The sequence below is a fragment of the Erythrolamprus reginae genome, chromosome 4, assembly GCF_031021105.1.
Source record: "Erythrolamprus reginae isolate rEryReg1 chromosome 4, rEryReg1.hap1, whole genome shotgun sequence".
Classification (NCBI taxonomy): Eukaryota; Metazoa; Chordata; class Lepidosauria; order Squamata; family Dipsadidae; genus Erythrolamprus; species Erythrolamprus reginae.
The window spans coordinates 32,968,163-32,988,669 of record NC_091953.1 but is presented as its reverse complement, the minus strand read 5'-3'; the positions used below and the strand labels follow the sequence as shown (position 1 = coordinate 32,988,669).

Sequence of the window (20,507 nt, the reverse complement as noted above, 5' to 3'; positions counted from 1 at the left end):
GAACTATCTGTTTTGTGTTGAGGTATGATTATTTTTAGGATCAATTTTTCTGGTGAAAAGGGCAATTGTAATTCAGGAGGGATATCTCTGCAAGGGGTTAGGGGAAGAGGGTGCTTCTTAATTTTGTCTATTCAGGTTATTTCCCTATGGACTTGAAGAATGGAACTGATTGAAGTCAATATAAATAAACTCTAAAGAGTTCCATGAGACTTCCCCCCCCCCTCTGAACCATATATAAAATGTAACTGAAGAATTGCATACTGTATCATTGGTATTCATACAGAAGCATCTATTCTGTGCTATACTATTGTGCTGAAATTTGTAATAGTCAGTAGAAGACCCCTTGAGCTTTTATATGCTGTTGCAGCAATATTATAATTAAAACATTAAGGGGGGGAAAACCTTGGAAAATGATAGCGTGATTTAAAAATAATGGAACCATAGTTCCCTCTAAGCTGAGCAGTGAGCAATCGCTCACTTAAAAATCATCATCAACTCAGAGTTTTTCAAACCTGCCCAGAAGCCGAGAGGGAAAGAGCGAGAGGGAAGGAGAGAGAGAGGAAGAGAGGAAGGGAGGAAGAGAGAGAAACAGATAGAAAAAAGAGAGGAAGGAAAAGAGACAGAAAAAGAATGGGAGTAAGGAAGAGAGAAAGAAAATCAAAATCTAGTTTGAAACTAGCTCAACTATTTAAGTGGCATTTTGATATTGATAGAGTTGCCCTATTATGAGCTCACTGTTATAGACACACAGTACAGTATTGTATTTTGAAATTCTCTGTTTGTTTGTTTGTTTATTTATTTAATATTTCTGTGCCACCCAGTCCCGAAGGGACTGCCACTCAGACACTATACTTTTCCGCCCACCCCCCCAAAAAATTAGAGGGAACACTGAATGGAACCCAGCTAGGATGGGGCATGCTGTAGTTCTTTCCAGTCCAACGCCAAGAAATTTAAAAGGCAAATAAAAAATTTATTTGCTGTTCTCCTCTACTGCTGCAAAAAAAGCTACCTACAAATGGTTGTTCTTAATTTTCTGAGAACTGGTATTCCCATGAGTGTTGATAAATATCTTTCTCTTTGTTTCCCCTTCTCCGACCTAACTTTACAAAAGAAAGAAAAATAAAGTTTCCTTGTATTAGACATCTGAGAAGAACCCTCTCCAGATAGATATTTTGAAGTAGGTACAATGTAATTTGTGACAGTAAATTGGTTCTAATAGCATCTTTACATGTCAGGTATGCCTCACTGCACTGGCCAGGAAGAAAAGAGAGCAGGGGGAGGGGAGATTATGAACGCAACAAAACTAAAGGAAAGAATGCAAACACAATAGCTGTTTTTCTCTTCTCAAAAATGATGATAACCGTAACTGATTGTGTGAGACAGATCTGACAATGCCCTAACCCCATAGTATTCTTTCAAATACACCTGGTTTCAAAGTATTGAAGTCTGGAGGCAGTCAACAATTACATACTTCTGCAAAGGATTTGGGAGGGCGCATACTGCTTAATGCTGTTGCTGGATCACTTTGAACCTGTTGCTTTCTCATTTAATCTACGGTAGTTCTCTGTCACTAAAATACACACACGCAGAGAGAGGCACATACAAATGGAAAGACTCAAAGACACCAGCAGATAAGGAAATAATTTTAAAAAATATGAATGTGCAGAAATGGATCAACTAACGATGGAATTGAACAATAAAAAGGATACAGATTATTATTTCATCTGGTATAAATGGTATAAATGGATACAAAAAAGGAAAGCTAGCCTGCAGTGAGAAATGGAGTACAGTACTATACAAAACTATGTGCACAAATGTGTAAATATGTAAAATATCGACAGAAATGTTAAAATATGGATGTTAACCCACTTGAAAATGCTATGATTTGTATTTGTATCAATGTTTCTTTACATCTTATGTTTATGTCTTTTTTCCTTTTCTTTCTTTCTGTAATGTCTTTTTAAAATACAGGTGATATCTCATCTTACAAACCCCTCTTCATACAAACTTTTCGAGATACAAACCGGGGTTTAATATTTTTTTGCCTCTTCTTCCAAACTATTTTCACTTTACAAACCCAAGCTGCCGCCACTGGGATGCCCCGCCTCTGGACCTCTGTTGCCAGCGAAGCACCTGTTTTTGCGCTGCTAGGATTCCCCTGCTGGGATTCCTCTGCAGCATCACAAAAACCCAGAAGTCTGGAGGTGGGGTTTCCCATGGAGGGGAGCCTCAGGGGAATCCCAGCAGCGCAAAAACGGGCGCTTCGGCTGACAAAAGGGGTGAGTTTTGGGCTTGCACGCATTAATTGCTTTTCCATTGATTCCTATGGGAAACATTGTTTCGTCTTACAAACTTTTCACCTTACACCTCGTCCCGGAACCAATTAAGTTTGTAAGAAGAGGTATCACTGTATATATTTCAATAAAAATATTTTTAAAAAACAAATGGACACATGTGCATATACTCTCGACTCAAATACATCCATGAGTGCATGTACGGGTGTGCACCAACACACATGCACACAAACACACATTACCAATAGAAAAATACTATTGCTCAGGCTTTATATTTAGATGTGTTCTTATCAGCCATCACCACAAGGCAAAATGTAGTATCAAATATTATCTGCTGGTATTTAATAATTTTGCCATCAACGAGCTATACACAAGTGCACCCCAAAAAGCTCAGGGATGATTGAAAACATGATTAATCTAATACTGAGGGGCATTCATATAGATAATTAAAAAATGCTTTCATGCTCCCCTTTCTTTCATTATGGTAAAGATGCCCCCTTCCTTCATTCTTTCTGCATTGGGCTTATATTTTGCTCTTCTCCTTTTTCACACCTTTGTTTCAGTTTCTTTGGGGGTTTTTTTGGGGGGGGGGGTTGGTACTGGACATGGTACATTAGATGTGATTTTACCAATACAGAATAAAGTTTAATCATAACTTCCTCTGCTCTGAAAGCTACACTTTCATTGATCATCTTAAAATTGCACATACAGTGATCCCCCGATCATTGCGAGGATTCCGTTCCAGGACCCCCCGCAACGAGCGGGTTTTCGCGAAGTAGCGCTGTGGAAGTAAAAACACCATCTGCGCATGCGCAGATGTTGTTTTTACTTCCCAGCAGCGAGGAGCCGAAGATTGGGGTTTCCCCGCCGCCCGCACCCACGTTCGCCTTTGACTTCGGGACTCAGTTGGTAAACCGCGCGGCTGTTTTAAAACGTTGCCGCCGGCATGTCCCAAAGCCAAACGAACCCAGGTGGCCGGGCGAGCAGCGAGCAAACGGCGGGTGGCCGGGCGAAGGGCGGGCTCGCTGCTCGCCCGGCCACCCGGGTTCGTTTGGCTTCGGGACATGCCGGCGGTGAAGTTTTAAAACAGCCGCGCGGCTTCCCAACTGAGTCCCGAAGTTCACCTTTGACTTCGGGACTCAGTTGGTAAACCGCGCGGCTGTTTTAAAACATCGCCGCCGGCATGTCCCGAAGCCAAACGAACCTGGGTGGCCGGGCGAGCAGCGAGCGAACGGCGGGTGGCCGGGCGAAGGGCGGGCGAGCGGCGAACGGCGGGCGAGCCGGGTGAAGGGCGAGCGAAGGGCGGGTGGCCAGGCGAATGGCGGGCGAGCCGGGTGAACGGCGGGCGAACGGCGGGTGGCCGGGCGAACGGCGGGTGAGCAGCGAACGGGGGAAGACCCAGGGAAGCCGCCCAGCAGCTGATCTGCCTGGCGCCATCTACGCATGCGTGCCCATAGAAAAAAAGGGCGTGCATGCGCAGATGGTGTTTTTACTTCCGGGTTCAAAAATCGCCATATAGCCGTTTCGCAATCATCGGGAGCGCAATACCCAGGGGATCACTGTATTTTCCTTGAAGAGATTAAACTATTGACTCATAATTTATTTCTAGTCAACCATAATTTTAAGACTCTTTTCATATATGATATTCCCCATCCTATGGATTTTATTTCTTATTCCTGTGTGAACTATTTTCATTTAGACTAGTTATATTATATTTTATTATTTTTAAACCCACTTTTTGTATCATAGCAAGATGATTATGAATATTGATCTTGTAAACAAATTAACCCTTCAAGCTTTTAGTCATTTGTAGATTTAATAACTACTCCCTTTGCTTCTTCATTCATGGAGTTAGTTTCAATGTTTTCAATTAAATTATTTTATATTTTACTCTAATTTGAGGATAGATAAATATTCTTCCAAATCAGAAAAGATCCACAGAAAGTTTCTCAGTATGTATGATGCGTGATATTGACATGAGATATTAAATAGCTATTATTTTTTTCTACTGAATTTTAAACCTACACAAATGATAATCACACTGGGATGTTTTGCTGTTAATAAGCTGGGAGAATGGTCATCTTTAACATTTACAGTTTTCTAATTCTATTTGTGTATTTGTGTACACACACACACACACTAGCAGGGTGAGATATATTTGCCCTTCCTTTTGAATGAGAATATAAGGGGAAAATATATCTCAGTCTGCTATTGTATGTGTGGGTATGTATGTATGTATGTATGTATGTATGTATGTATGTATGTATTTATTTATTTATTTATTTATTTATTTATTTATTTATTTATTTATTCGATTTTTATGCCACCCTTCTCCTTAGATTCAGGGCGGCTTACAACATGTTAGCAATAGCACTTTTTAACAGAGCTAGGCTATTGCCCCCACAATCCGGGTCCTCATTTTACCCACCTCGGAAGGATGGAAGGCTGAGCCAACCTTGAGCCGGTGGTGAGATTTGAACCGCTGACCTTCAGATCTACAAGTCAGCTTTTACACATATACATCAATAGTGGGTTCTGAATTAGTTTATTAATTGTTTATTATTTATTAATTGGATTTATATGCCGGTCCTCCCCGAGGACTCGCTACTGCTTCGCGCGCACACTTGATGCTTCTGCACAGAAAGGGTGAGTGGGCAGAGCCTGCAACTATCGGTTCTAAGAACCAGTCCGAACTGGGAGCAACACAACGCTGATATACATATAGATATGTACCTATGGCTACACCTGTACCTATACCTATACATACACTCACTCATTTAACTCATTTAACTCATTCATTCCTATTTCATCAGGTTTATGAGCCTGCAGCCTTTTCATGGACTACATGGCTCTCTGTGGGTGAAAAAGGAAAGAAGATAGTCTTTTGCCTAATGTAGGAATGGGATGCCTTCCAGATAGTGCAGAAGTATAACTCCCACTAATATCAGCATAATTGACATTAAGTTTAGCATCATCTGGAGGACCAGGCTGCTGATGCTTGTCTATGGACATTCCTCTGCTTTTACTGAAAGCTTGTTAAATGTTAGGATGGAATTCCAATGCCGCACTGAGGTCACAGATCAGTATGCTTTTAAATTGTAGATTTGCTCTCCATATCATTAATTTAAACTGCTCTCTTCTCTACTGGGAACTATGTAGCTCTGTGAAGACAGCTGAAATATGCTTAGCACATTTACTAGAGTCCATTCCTAGGACTCTTTAGGGTAAGCCTGACAATGAATCTGTCATAATTTTAATGCATTTAGCACTGAGAACAGACATAAAACTGATCTGAGAAATAACACCTATATCCCAGCATAGTCAAGTAAAATTAACTTCAACCTACTTCAAAGAGGAGAATTAACAACAGTTTGAGAATATTAGAAAATAGGGTTGGTGGCAGAGGTGAAATCCAGCAGGTTATGACAGGTTCTGGAGAACCGGTAGCAGAAATTTTGAGTAGTTCAGAGAACTGACAAATACCATCTCCGGCTGGCCCCAGAGTACAGTAGCAATGCAGATTTTTGCAATATCCTCCCCCCCCCTGGAGTGGGGTGGGAATGGAGATTTTGCACTATCCTTCCCCTGCCATGCCCACCAAGCCAACTCATGCTCACCAAGCCAGTCCCACAGAACTGGTAGTAAAAAAAATTGGATTTCACCACTGGTTGGTGGGCAAAGTAGTTTAGTTGATGAGTTTCTGATAGGAAGGTGATTGCAATGTTTTCAAGATCAGTTAATAAGAGAGAATATGGGCCTCAGATAGTAGATGGTGGACTGGCTATTCCAGTAGACAGAGGGTTAACAATTTGGTGCTATGAATTAAATGTTATAATATCATGATTTACACATGAACTATGATCTCGAATGATAACCTTGTCCTAGTTGTCCAAAAATGAGGCAGTCATGTTTTGAGAGTGGTATGATTGTGTAGAATTGATTGTTTTTTTTAGTAATAATGGGTTTTTAATTTAGTTTTCTTAATATTGGATTTGTATTGTATTGTATTATTATTGCCGGTTTGAGCCGCTCTGAGTCCTCGGAGAGAGGCGGCATACAAATCTAATAAATAATAATAATAATAATAATAATAATAATAATAATAATATTATTAATAATATTATTATTAATATTATTGTTATTATTATGTCAGTACAACACAGCAAACGAGATCACTATGCTGGATTTCGTATTTCATCACCAGTCGGGCGCTTCCCAAGCACCTAGGACTGCGTGATGTAGCGGCGAATTATGTTTGCCGATCCCAGTAAAGCGGCCTTTTGCAATTGACAGATGGAGATTTTGTCAATTCTGATGGTTTTCAAATGTCTGCTGAGATCCTTTGGTACTGCGCCCAGCGTGCCAAGTACCACTGGGACCACTTTCACTGGCTTATGCCAGAGTCGTTGCAGCTCTATTTTTAGATCTTCGTATTTCACTAATTTCTCTAGCTGCTTCTCCTCAATTCTGCTGTCTCCTGGGATTGCGATGTCGATGATCCATACTTTCTTTTTCTCCACGATCACAATGTCTGGTGTGTTATGCTTCAGAATTCGGTCAGTCTGAAGTCGGAAGTCCCACAGTAGTTTTTCTTGCTCATTTTCAACCACGTTTTCGGGCTTATGATCCCACCAGTTCTTTGCCACTGGTAAATGGTAAATGGAAGTGGGGCTTGTGTGCTTCAATGAAGCTGAGAGCTGTGCTGGTGGTAGTGTAAACTAGTGGTAGGTCTAACCTTGCCGGAGTGGTCAAAGCAGAGGAACCAGACGAGTCTTCGGAGAGGGGTGGCATACAAATCTAATAAATTATTATTATTATTATTATTAAATGTACCTAACCCATTTAAACTAATGGAGAGACAAAACAAAAAGAAGTCCATACTGGCTCGGTTGTCGCCCAGAATAAAAAGGACCGTGGTGGCTGCTGTGGAACCTGGGCAGCCACCGACAAATGAGCTACAGTAACAAAACAAACAAAGCTTACAAATCAAAAAGCGGCAGAAATTCTCAATGTCAGAGAATCGCACAATCATGAAGTGTTGTTGTTATTATTATTATTATTATTATTACTATTATTATTATCATTATTATTATTATTATTCCAAGTTTTGAGCCTTTTACTAGGAAAAGAAGGAACCGATGGCAACAATACTATGAAGAACGTGGATTTTACTAGAGGCATTGCTCCACAGATGATTGGAGTCAAATGTGTTAAACTGGACTGTAAGAACAAACTAAAGAGATTGAGATCTAGGTTACCTCAATAATTTATACCTCAATCCTTAGGTCAAACAAATACGTGTCAGATTCTGGAAAGTTCATCTTATTTATTGGAGGCTTCCAGGAAATAAAGCAGCAGAAGTGGAAGTATAGAAATCAAAGAACAAATACAAATGGGAATAAATAGGCCCTCATATTCAGGCCAACACTGGAATGGAAAGGCAATGATGCACCAGTATTTGTCCTTATTGGGTCAACAGAATGTTATCCAACTGTATTATTTAAGATAAGATGTACTCTCCTGAGAAAAAGATGAATTATTCTTTTCTTATTTTTTCTTCTTCAAAATTACTTGCATTTATTTGAGCCAAATGAAGAAACCAAGCCAATGACCTATGAGGTTATCAGCGATTGTTTCAACTATATAGACTTAGGGAAGATTTTTTTTTTAAAACCAACAGGATTTTTACATCAGTTCACCCATTTGTGATCTGCATTCTTCGCCTATCTTGGTAAAACTAACACCTTTATTCATAGAGTAATGTTTTCCAGTGTCTGGAAAGCATAACAAATTAGATTGGACAAAGGAAGTGGAAATTAAATCCCAACATGATAGAGCACTTTTCATTTAAAACAATTTGGTGATTGATAATCCTCTCCACTGATTCTGACAGAAGTTGCATTGCTCTCAAAGGAGCAGTTTGTGACTTCACATTGCTATTGCATTTTTGGGATCTAGCTAAGATCAGAAGGAGGGTGTGGGACTAGGAGAAGGTTATCTTTAATCAGCTGTGGTTGCTATATCAGTGTTAGCTGTTTTGGAAGTGTGATGTCTGATGTCTTAGTAATTTTTAACCCCATTACCTTGAGTCTTCCTGGGGTGACTCCTGGAGAGAACTGGCAAACTCAAATTCTGACGGGTTAGAGTCATTTAAGTAGTCTGAGTTCTACATATATCAAGAAGCAGATGTTTTCATATGGAGATCTGCCCTCTAAGTTTTCTGATGTAATACAAATGCTCCCCATACTAGTCAAAAGCCAGAGAGTAATGAAAATGTGGCTTTTCTGACTAGTTTTTAGAATAGAATTCTTTATTGGCCAAATGTGATTGGACACACAAGGAATTTGTCTTGGTGCATATGCTCTCAGTGTACATAAAAGAAAATATAGATTTGTCAAGAAAAATGGGGTATGATTGTCATAGAGGTCAAATAAACAATGAAGAATCAATCAATATTAACAAAAATCTTAGGATACAAGCAACAAGTCACAGTCATACAGTCCTAAGTGGGAGGAAAAGGATGATAGGAATGATGAGAAAAAAACTAGTAGAAATAGAAGTGCAGATTTAGTAAAAAGTTTGACAGTGTTGAGGGAATTATTTGTTTAGTAGAATGATAGCGTTCGGGGAAAAACTGTTCTTGTGTCTAGTTGTCTTGGCGTGCAGTGTCTGTAGTGATGTTTTGAGGGTAGGAGTTGAAACAGTTTATGTCTAGGATGTGAGGGATCAGTAAATATTTTCACCGCCCTCTTTTTAGAACTTAAAGTTCTTTTGCCACATTAATATATATAATTACAGTGGTACTTTGGTTAACAACCACAATCTGTTCCGTAAGGTTGGTTGTTAACAGAAATGGTCGCTATCCGAAACAATTTTCCCCATAGGAAATAATGGAAATGAATTTAATTGGTTCCCAGTCTTTATTTCTTATGGGGAAAATTGAAAATTGAGGATTTTCTTCTCTTCCCCTCACACATATTGACCCTCACTTCCCACCTCTCTTCCTCTCACTCTCTCTTGGGGAATCCTCACCAGAGGTTCCGCATTTTTAGGTTGATCCCAGGACGACTTGGCAAAGCAGCCGCCACAAGATCTGAGGGGATGGGATGAGACTGGATGTGAGTTGGGATCCGACACGCCCCACCTGGCCGCCTACTTAACAGCCTCCCACAGTCTACCATCTAACCGCTTCAAGCTGCAGAAAGGTGGGGGCGGCTGCAATACCGGCAGCTTTGGGGGCTCCTTTCCTCAGTGGTTTGGGTTTTTTACCTCAGTAATTTACCTCTAGGCAGCTGCACCAACTTTTCCCTTCCCAGCGGCGGTGGTGACGGCGGGGGCTTCCCTTCGAGGACCAGCAGCGCCGGGAACATCACATGATGAAGGGAAGCCGCTTTGCCAAGACTCTGTGGACTCAGCTCCCCCCCATGTTGCTCAGAGGGGGTGTAACATGCAGGAGGCATAGACAGCAGCGCACCTGCTTTGTTATAGAGAAAGTGATGCTTGGCTGCTGGGTATAACATTTCGGATAATAAACAAAATTTTATGTGGCTGTTCACTATCCGAATTTTTGTTTGTTATCCGAAGCAAATTTTTGCCAAAAATTTTGTTCGCTATCCGAAAAGTACGCTAACTAAGGCATTCGCTAACCGAGGTATGCATACATACGGTACATACATACATGCATACATACATACATGCATACATACTATACATACATACATACATACATTCATGCATAGATACATAAAATCTGTTTTACTTCATTTGATTTTTGTTATATTTGTGTATTTAGATTTAATAATATTTTTTAAAAAGATATTATTATTTACCTTTATTTTTTTTAATAAATAACTTAAGGTGGCAAACATAGTGATACTCTTTACTCTTCCTATTTTCTCTCCTATTTCCCCTCAGCAATAACCCTGTGAGGTGAATTGGACTGAGATAGACTGTCACAAAGCCACCCCAGCCTGCTTTCATACTTAGATGGAGTATAGGTTTCGCTTTCTAGCCTGGTGTCTTAACCACTTGAGCAACTAGTTTTTTAAGGGGCGTGCATAAGTGCACCAGAGTGCCTTCCGTCCCCTGTCCTAATGTTTCTCTTTTACTAGTATCTTTGTTTACCACCAATATGTATGTGACAAAACAAATAAAATAAAATAAATATATAAGACATTATGAATAACGTAACAGTTTCTTAACTAGCTATACTTTTCTACAAAACGCATGTGGCTTTTAGCTACAGCATACAAGTCCAGTATGATAATTCAGCTGCTCACTGAGTAACAATTTCTTGGGGTAATTGTTTGAGTTTAACCAATAACAAAATACATTGTTTTGTTTGGTTTCTGAAATCTGTAGCTCTCAACAGTGTTCCCTCTAATTTTTTTGGGGGGGTGGGCGGAAAAGTATAGTGTCTGAGTGGCAGTCCCTTCGGGACTGGGCGGCACAGAAATAATAAACAAACAAACAAACAAACAAATAAAAAACCCACCCTGTTTTGCCTCAGAGAATTTCAAAATAAAATACTGTACTGTGTGTCTATACCAGTGAGCTCATAATAGGGCAACTCTATCAATATCAAAATGCCACTTAAATAGTTGAGCTAGTTTCAAACTAGATTTTGATTTTCTTTCTCTCTTCCTTACTCCCATTCTTTTTCTTTCTCTTTTCCTTCCTCTCTTTTTTCTGTCTGTTTCTCTCTCTTCCTCTCTTCCTCTCTCTCTCCTTCCCTCTCACTCTTTCCCTCTCGGCTTCTGGGCAGGTTTGGAAAACTCTGAGTTGATGATGATTTTTAAGTGAGCGATTGCTCACTGCTCAGCTTAGAGGGAACTATGGCTCTGAATAGTAACAGAGAATCTAATGAAGTAAGGATATATGGACAAGCTCAGCAATGTGCTTCTAATCAAATAAAGTGGAACAAATTTCGCAATGGAGAGGACTCAGAAGCAGAAAACTATAGCAAAAAACAATTGGCATAATTTAATTGAATAAAAAAGGACAAAAAATATGGTTCATCAGGACTTTCAATGCCACTATCACTGATACATCTGTGATAGGTAAAGAGTTTCAATACTGTTGGAACATAAAAGTACTGGTGATGCCTCTTCCCCTTTTAGCCAGGATAAGCAGTAGGATTAAACACACCTCCCTGGCACCAGCAAACCACCACAAAATGAAATCCCTTCCAAGATGTCTTTTATCACAGTACTATACTCCAACCAGAAACCCTCATAAAGAAGCCACATCTAGGAGAAGATCTATACATCCAAGTTCTTCATCGCTGCAGGGAAGGGGACAGTTTTCCTTTCTAGATTTCACATGTCCATCATCTTAAATTTGTATAAGATGGATAAGACGGAGTGGCTCTGGGTTTTGCCCCCCAAGAACAATCCCATCTGTCCGTCCATCACCCTGGGGGGGGGAGTCATTGACCCCCTCGGAGAGGGTCCGCAACTTGGGCGTCCTCCTTGATCCACAGCTCACATTAGAGAACCATCTTTCAGCTGTGGCGAGGGGGGCGTTTGCCCAGGTTCGCCTGGTGCATGAGTTGCGGCCCTATTTGGACAGGGATTCATTGCTCACAGTCACTCATGCCCTCATCACCTCGAGGTTCGACTACTGTAATGCTCTCTACATGGGGCTACCTTTGAAAAGTGTTTGGAAACTTCAGATCGTGCAGAATGCAGCTGCAAGAGCAGTCATGGGCTTACCTAGGTATGCCCATGTTTCACCATCACTCCGCAGTCTGCATTGGCTGCCGATCAATTTCCGGTCACAATTCAAAGTGTTGGTTATGACCTTTAAAGCCCTTCATGGCACTGGACCAGAATATCTCCGAGACCGCCTTCTGCCGCACGAATCCCAGCGACCGATTAGGTCCCACAGAGTGGGCCTTCTACGGGTCCCGTCAACTAAACAATGTCAGTTGGCGGGCCCCAGGGGAAGAGCCTTCTCTGTGGCGGCCCCAACTCTCTGGAACCAACTCCCCCCGGAGATTAGAACTGCCCCTACTCTCCCTGCCTTCCGTAAACTCCTTAAAACCCACCTCTGCCATCAGGCATGGGGGAACTGAAACATCTCCCCCGGGCATGTTCAATTTATACATGGTATGTTTGTGTGTGTGTTTGTTAGTAAATGGGGTTCTTTTTAAATCTTCTTAAATATTTCAAATTATTTAGATTTGTTATGATTGCTGTATTTTTGTTGTGAGCCGCCCCGAGTCTGCGGAGAGGGGCGGCATACAAATCTAAATAATAAATAAATAAATAAATATCTAAAGTACCTCACATCAAAGTCCATCACTTCACAATCAAAGTCAAATGTTACTATAAATACTAACATCCTTCTCAGCTTTCCAAACTCTGTAACCTATCTTTGATTGCTATACTACAGTACATGTTATGTGGTTGCATAAACTACCTTCTTCTTCAAGCAGTTGCCCTGGCTTGGAATTGAATCAAGAAAATTCTTCTAACTATTCATAAGTCACATCTGACTGGATTGGATAGCTATTCCATTACCTATAAAAACCCTATGAAATATAACTGTACAATGAGCTATAACTTCCAGTATTGAGAATGGAAAGCAAGGGGCATGAATTCATACTGGCATTCAACTAGTTTGTTTTGTGACCTAATATATTTGTGTTGCTGAATACCTTGTAGATGTTGCAATAATTTTTTGAGAACACTAAATTTCATGACACCTAACCTTGAATCCTAGACTTTTCAACTAATAACAACAACAAAACCCAATACTGTATATGTGCCTCCCAATTAACATCTGTTTCTGTCTCTTTATATGAGCCCTCGGCCTAAAGCTTGATGTTAAATTTATAGAATGGAACTGCCCACTGTGAGCAGAATTGCTTGTTAAGTTCTCCAATAACAACAAGGACTTTGGCATCTCATGAAAAAATCCACTTCAAATTAGAGTTGAGCTGGTTTTCTTGTGGCTCAGATAAATTACTAAGCCAAGGAGGAAATCTATTTATGCCATAGCATTCCCCAGAGGTTCATATCAATATCTCCACTTCTCCAAATAGCCTTCTTTTTCTTTTTCTGACAAGTGATGGTTAAACAACAACAATGATTTCTAGGAAAGAAAAACAGACACATACACATCTTCCCCCTACCTCTCTTTTTATTTGCCTGGTTCACTAATCATCAATATAAAAAGAAACAGAGACTGGGAATCCTGGTTATCTATTCCATTGTAATTTTTCTAACGATAATTGGTATTTAAATTAAAGGATAGAAAATCACTCTGATATTGGGGCACATTTAGAGAACCAATTTGAAGAATCTAATAAAGCACTTAGAAACATAGAAACATAGAAGTCTGACGGCAGAAAAAGACCTCATGGTCCATCTAGTCTGCCCTTATACTATTTTCTGTATTTTATCTTAGGATGGATATATGTTTATCCCAGGCATGTTTAAATTCAGTTACTGTGGATTTATCTACCACGTCTGCTGGAAGTTTGTTCCAAGGATCTACTACTCTTTCAGTAAAATAATATTTTCTCATGTTGCTTTTGATCTTTCCCCCAACTAACTTCAGATTGTGTCCCCTTGTTCTTGTGTTCACTTTCCTATTAAAAACACTTCCCTCCTGAACCTTATTTAACCCTTTAATATATTTAAATGTTTCGATCATGTCCCCCCTTTTCCTTCTGTCCTCCAGACTATACAGATTGAGTTCATTAAGTCTTTCCTGATACGTTTTATGCTTAAGACCTTCCACCATTCTTGTAGCCCGTCTTTGGACCCGTTCAATTTTGTCAATATCTTTTTGTAGGTGAGGTCTCCAGAACTGAACACAGTATTCCAAATGTGGTCTCACCAGCATTCTATATAGCGGGATCATAATCTCCCTCTTCCTGCTTGTTATACCTCTAGCTATGCAGCCACTTCAAACTATCCCATATTCTAGCCAAAAAGATTGAAAGGAAGATATCAATACTGTTCTCCAGTGAGTTCACAGTGACAAGATAAGGGCCCCATGTTTGATGGCAGCCTATAAAAATAAGCAATATTTGAAAGCAAGAGGAACATATACAGCTGGAAGATTAAAAGAAGCATCACATGCAAACCAAAATATATTTTGGACAGTGTACTTTTGCAACAATGACATTTAAGTCTGTGGTGGTGGTGTTTTTATTTGTTAGTATCAATAACACCAAGCTTAAGATAATATACTATGCATGGAGTTACTTGATTAGTTGTTTATTTGTATAAATTTGTCAACTGACAACAGAATTTTGCATATCAGGTCCACATCCATGACAACATTTGCACTGAAGAATAAAACCTGATCAAAAGGTGTGAGAGGGGGAGGACATTTCTGCATATCTTAGATGCTGTAAATCGTACAATCAAAGGTATGATAGATACAAGCTCCTCATATGTTGATTGTTCTTTCAGGTAAGTCTTTGAGTTATAGCAACAATTCATTGAGCCCAAAATTTGTGGTGCTAAGTGAAAGAGTTATTAAGTCAGTTGCGACCCCATATTACGACCTTTCTTGCCACAGTTGTTAAGTAAATCACTGCAGTTATTACATTAGTAACACATTAAGTGAATTTGGCTTCCCCACTGACTTTGCTTGTCAGAAGGTTGCAAAAGCTGATTACATGACTCCAGGACATTGCAATCATCATAAATATGAACCAGTTGTCAAGCATCTGGCAACTTTATAATGCCATGGTAACAGTGGTGGGTTGCTCTTTGTTGTGGTTAGCTCTGGCCCAGCTCCTGCCCCAAGGACTGTGGATGTGGGGGAGACATCTACATGCTGCAGGCCTGTTTTGCCCCCTGGTGGAATCTGCTGATGAAGGCTCCTCTGACCAAGAAGACATGAGTGACAGGGAGGAGGAGAGTGTGCCAGACACCTCAGAAGGAGATCAATTATCTAGTTCCTCCTTGGATTCAAAACAAGAGTTAATGATACAGCCATGCATGCGGAGAGCGATGCATAGGCAACAACAACTGAGAGATTATTATCAAAGAAAATGAGGCCACCTGTGGTTGGGTGGGTAATTAGTGGTAATTAGTGAGGCTGCTATAAATAGCAGCCTGTGGGTTTGGCCATTGTGGAGGATTATCTGATCGTTGTGTTTCGTGACTGCTTTACTGACTTTGACTTTTTGTGTGCTGATTTTTCCCCGCTTTCAAACTAAACCAGAGCAAAGTGTGTTTCACTTTGTGAAAGAAGGACTGTGAATTGCCTCACAGCTGCAAGCTAAGTATCACAGAACTGATAAGGGACTTGTATAAATTACCAGTTTGTTTGGAGACGAGTGCTCCTTGCTATACCAAAAGAGGGCTTAGTTTAAGTGAATTTTCATTATAAAAAACATTGTTTTGAATTTTCAAACCTGTGTGTGTCTGAAATTTGTATCTGTGAATTTTTGAGAGGATTCTACCAGAGAGCCCAACAGAACACTCTTGGGTCAACACGGTTCTGTGAACCCATAGGCGTGGCTGCAGGCTCCGCCTACCCGGGATGATTCTGTGCATGCGCAGAAGCGCCATGCGCACGAGTGCTCGTGTGAACTAGTACCAAACTAATTTAGAACTCACTACTGCTTGGTAAGGCCACACTTGGAGTACTGCATCCAATTTTTGGTCGCCACAATGTAAAAAAGATGTTGAGACTCTAGAAAGAGTGCAGATAAGAGCAACAAAGATAATTTGGGGACTCAAGGATAAAACATATAAAGTACGGTTGCTGGAACTGGATATGTCTAGTTTTCTGAAAAACTCAGGAATTGCCATAGAAAGGAGGGAGTCAAACTATTCTCCAAAGAACCTGAGGGTAGAATAAGAAGCAATGGGTAGAAACTAATCAAGGAGAGAAGCAGCTTAGAACTAAGGAGAAATTTCCTGATAGTTACAATAATTTATCAATGGAACAGCTTGCCCCCAGAAGTTGTAAAGGTTTTTAAGAAGACATTAGATAATCATTTGTCTGAAGTGGTAGGGTTTCCTGCCTAAGCAGGTGGTTGGACTAGAAAACCTTTAAGGTCCCTTCCAACTCTTGTTATTCCATTCTATCTGAATTTTGATCACATGACCATGGGGATTCTGCAATGGTTGTAAGTGTGAAAAACAAATATAAGTTTGGTTTTTTCAGTGTTACTTTGAACAGTCACTAAATGAATTGTTATAAGTAGAGGACTCTCTGTATGTCAAGTAATCTTTAACAAATTCCAACCGACAAGGATTGAAAGAGTAGCACTATAAAATTATGACTGATTGGAAACAACTCTTAAAATACTGTCATTCATCTTGAAAATTATTAAGATAGCAACATTGGAAAATCTCTATCTCTCCATCCATCATCTGTCTGTCCGTCCGTCCGTCCGTCCCTCCATCCGTCCATCCCTCCATCCCTCCATCCATCCATCCATCCATCCATCCATCCATCCATCCATCCATCCATCCATCTATCTATCTATCTATCTATCTATCTATTTTTGCTATCTATTTATCAACTTTATTTGCTATCCATCTCATGGTTCACAGTGATTCTGAGTGGCAGAGCAAAACAAAGCATGCAAACAATAATCCAACAATTATAAATATAAAATCAGATTAAAACAAATTAAAGCAAACTCAAAAATAAGGGTTTGGAGAAATGAGGGTACCTTCCCTCCCAATAGCTTCTCCTTCAGAGCCCCATGCCACCAGCACAACCAGATATTAAGGCTTTTCCTGAAGACCAAAAGAGCGTAGACAGATATTATCTCTTGTAGAAAGATTTATTTATTTCATTTATAAAATGTATAGCTGGGCTGTTGATCTGAGCTCCGAGCTTGGCAATTTGGTTGCAAACATTTCATCACCATTTGAAAGTGCACTGATGATGTCTCCTTGAATGGTGACAAATCATTTGCAAGCAAATTGCCAAGCTCAGAGCTCAGCCCAACAGCCCAACTACCAGCCCGAGATACTTGCATTCAAATACATTTCAATTTATAGGTATAAGATATTCTAAAGGGCAGGAGCTGTGGTTAAAAAGGCTCATCTCCTGGATCCCACCAGTCAAAATTTCTTGTCTGATGGAATCCATAATAGGTCCCTTATGCCAGCATGAGTTGGGTAAACCAATCCCACTGGGAAAAGATGTTTCCATGGAATATCTGTGGAATATTATGGACCTATGACACAAAGGGCTTTAAAGGTAATAATTAACACATTGAATTGCACTCACAAACAGATTAACAGTCAATCCAGCACAGTGGTGTTACACCACCTACGGCATGTATGTCACAGGTGGCCATATTGGAGGGCACGCAAAGTTTATTTATTTATTTTTTAATTTTTTAATTTTGTCCAATACACAATGCAACACGAAGCTTAAAACTTCAGCCTGATGATGGTGAATGTGATTTCACCAAAACGTCGCATAGACATGCAAAATATTACACAGGGCAAAACCCGAACTCAGAACAATGGTATATTCGGGTTTCTTCCCGTGTAGGATTTGGAAATTTCTGGCGACGTTTCGATGAGGTCCCACTCATCATCTTCAGGCTGGTGTTTCTGTCCTTGCTCTAAGGTGAACACTGCGAGACCTGAGCTGCCTTCCTTCTATAAATACTGGTGGCTGGGTGTGGATTGATGGCTCAGCAATTGCCTGCTGTGTAGAAACTTCCTGGTGAGTCAGTGCGGTAACAATTGGGGTCGTTGATGTAGCTGAGGTATGCTGATTAGTTAATGGTTGTAGATTAGGCGTGATATCCTGAGTAGTTGGAACTTGCAGGCTACTTGATTGTTTTACAATGTGTGTTCTGAGTCTGGTTTCTATGGCTGGGATACGTTTGAGGGCTGGTTTCCAGATGTCTGGTAAGCGGGAGGTATCATCCCGCTTGTTCATATTTTGGGGATGTTTTTCTATCTCGATGGCTTCCATGATTATTCTTTTGCTGTAATGTTCTGTTTTGGAAATTAATTTGGTACTGTCAAAATCAATTTCATGTCCTGTAGTTTTGAAGTGTTGGAAAAGGGAGGAGGTTTTTTCTTTTTTCTTTAATGCATTCTTATGTTCTGCAACACGTGCATTTACTCTCCTGTTCGTTTGTCCAATATATGTGGCTGGGCAGATTTTACACGGTATTTGATAAACTCCCTGGTTTTTTAGTTGGATATTGTCTTTCGGGTTTCTTAGGATGTTGGCTATTTTTTTATCTGTACCAAAGGCTGTCTTGATGTTGTGTTTGCGGAGAATTTTACTGATTTTATCTGTGGTGCCTTTGATGTAAGGGAGGAGGGCGATGCCATTGTCCTGTTCTGTGTCTTGGTTCTTGGGGGGTGTCTCTTTTTGGATTAAGTTGTTGATTGCCTCTCTTTGGAATCCATTCTCACACATCTCAACAGCCTACACCCTAAAATACAATTCACCATGGAAATAGAAACCAACAACAAACTTTGCTTCCTGGATGTCCTAATCTACAAAAAACCTGATGGCTCCCTAGGACACACTGTCTACCAGAAGAAAACACACACCAACCGCTACTTGAACGCAAAATCCCACCACCACCCCGCACAGATCAATTCCGTAGCCAAGACCCTCATTTCCAGAACCAAACTCCTAGCCGACAAAGACCACCTGGAACCTGAATTACACAGTCTCACAAATGTATTAATTTCCAATGGATTCCAAAGAGAGGCAAACTTCCAGCAGACGTAGTTGGTAAATCCACAGTAACTGAATTAAAACATGCCTGGGATAAACATATGCCCATCCTAAGATAAAAATACAGGAAATAGTATAAGGGCAGACTAGATGGATCATGAGGTCTTTTTCTGCCGTCAGTCTTCTATGTTTCTATGTAAGCAGGACATGGGCAGGGTGTGAGTGACTGAGCACAGAGCCTCATGAAGATGCGCCACAAGCTCTTCAAGTAGGCATTGCAATCTAGGAGACTCCCCAAGTTGTGCATCAGGTAATGCTACCCAGACATGATAAGATAATAAACTTGGAGAGAAATGGGAAATAAAACCAGTATATCTCATATTTTAAAGTACACTGCCATTTGTGTTAATGTAAGAGGTCTGCCTATTGTCTTATGAACTGAGATAATACATGCATGAAGAAGAGAGAAAGAAAAAATAAGGGAAACTATTCTACAGTGCATATCAATCATAAATTAACACTCAAATCCCAAGGACAAAATGTCCCAAGGAAATACTGTATATCTGAAGTCTCACCTAGATATGTTTGCATTTTGTAAATTGATCTCATCTACTTAATTTAAAAATCTGCCATGACTTAGAAAACTGATAGAAGCATATAGTTTGAAAGGTCTTCAAATACATCAATTAAGCTTTTAAACAAATAAAATAAGCTGTACCTTATGTTACCATAAGCCATCATGCAGCCTTATAAAAATATACTGTAGTTGCAAGAGCTTCAATAAACAATTTGCTCCTTAATATTTTTGGTGACAAAACTTGCTTGTGACAGGTCCTTCTTTTGGAAGCATGACTAATGTACATATTGATGTCTATTTGTGCCTGGCTAAGACTTTTTTTTTTCTCCTAGGTATTTTTATAGTCAGTATCTAAACAAAAATATTTTAAGTTCTATGTTATGCTGAGATGGTAGCTTCTACATATTTTTAAATTCTTCCTGGACTTCTTCTTAATAATGTATTTTATGGTTTTTATTCTACATTTTTAATATTTTAAGTAACTGTTTATACATTTCAGATATTAGGTGAATTAAAATTATATAGAATGTATGGAATATGGATGAATACATACTATAGATTGCTGTAAGCAAAATAAAGTAGATAGGCAAGGAAACAATTATAGAAATGCAGAAAGGATCAAATGTTAGCAGATGATACACTAGTTACAAAGGTCTGGATCTAAGAGAATCTCATGGATTTTTTCCCGTCCTGGTTTGTTTGTTTGTTTGTTTGTTTGTTTGTTTGTTTGTTTGTTTGTTCGTTCGTTCGTTCATTCATTCGACTTCTATGCCGCCCAATCCCGAAGGGCCCAGGGCGGATTACAACAGTATGAATACAATAAATAGATACAATAAATAGATTTTGTGGTGTTATTTTCTAAAACACCAATATGCACAACCCATATTTCTCACCAAAACAGGACTACTTACTGAAATTAGGTAAAAAAGAAATGGCTTTGGGGGGGGGGAATACAATGGGAAAGAAATAACTGAAGTAATGAAGATGTTATG

General features: G+C 39.8%; 1 protein-coding gene across 1 annotated transcript in view; it reads right to left on the bottom strand.

Annotated features, from left to right (window-relative positions):
- LSAMP (limbic system associated membrane protein) overlaps positions 1-20,507 on the bottom strand; it is a 662,291-nt gene that overhangs the window by 380,811 nt on the left and 260,973 nt on the right. The window lies entirely within an intron of this gene.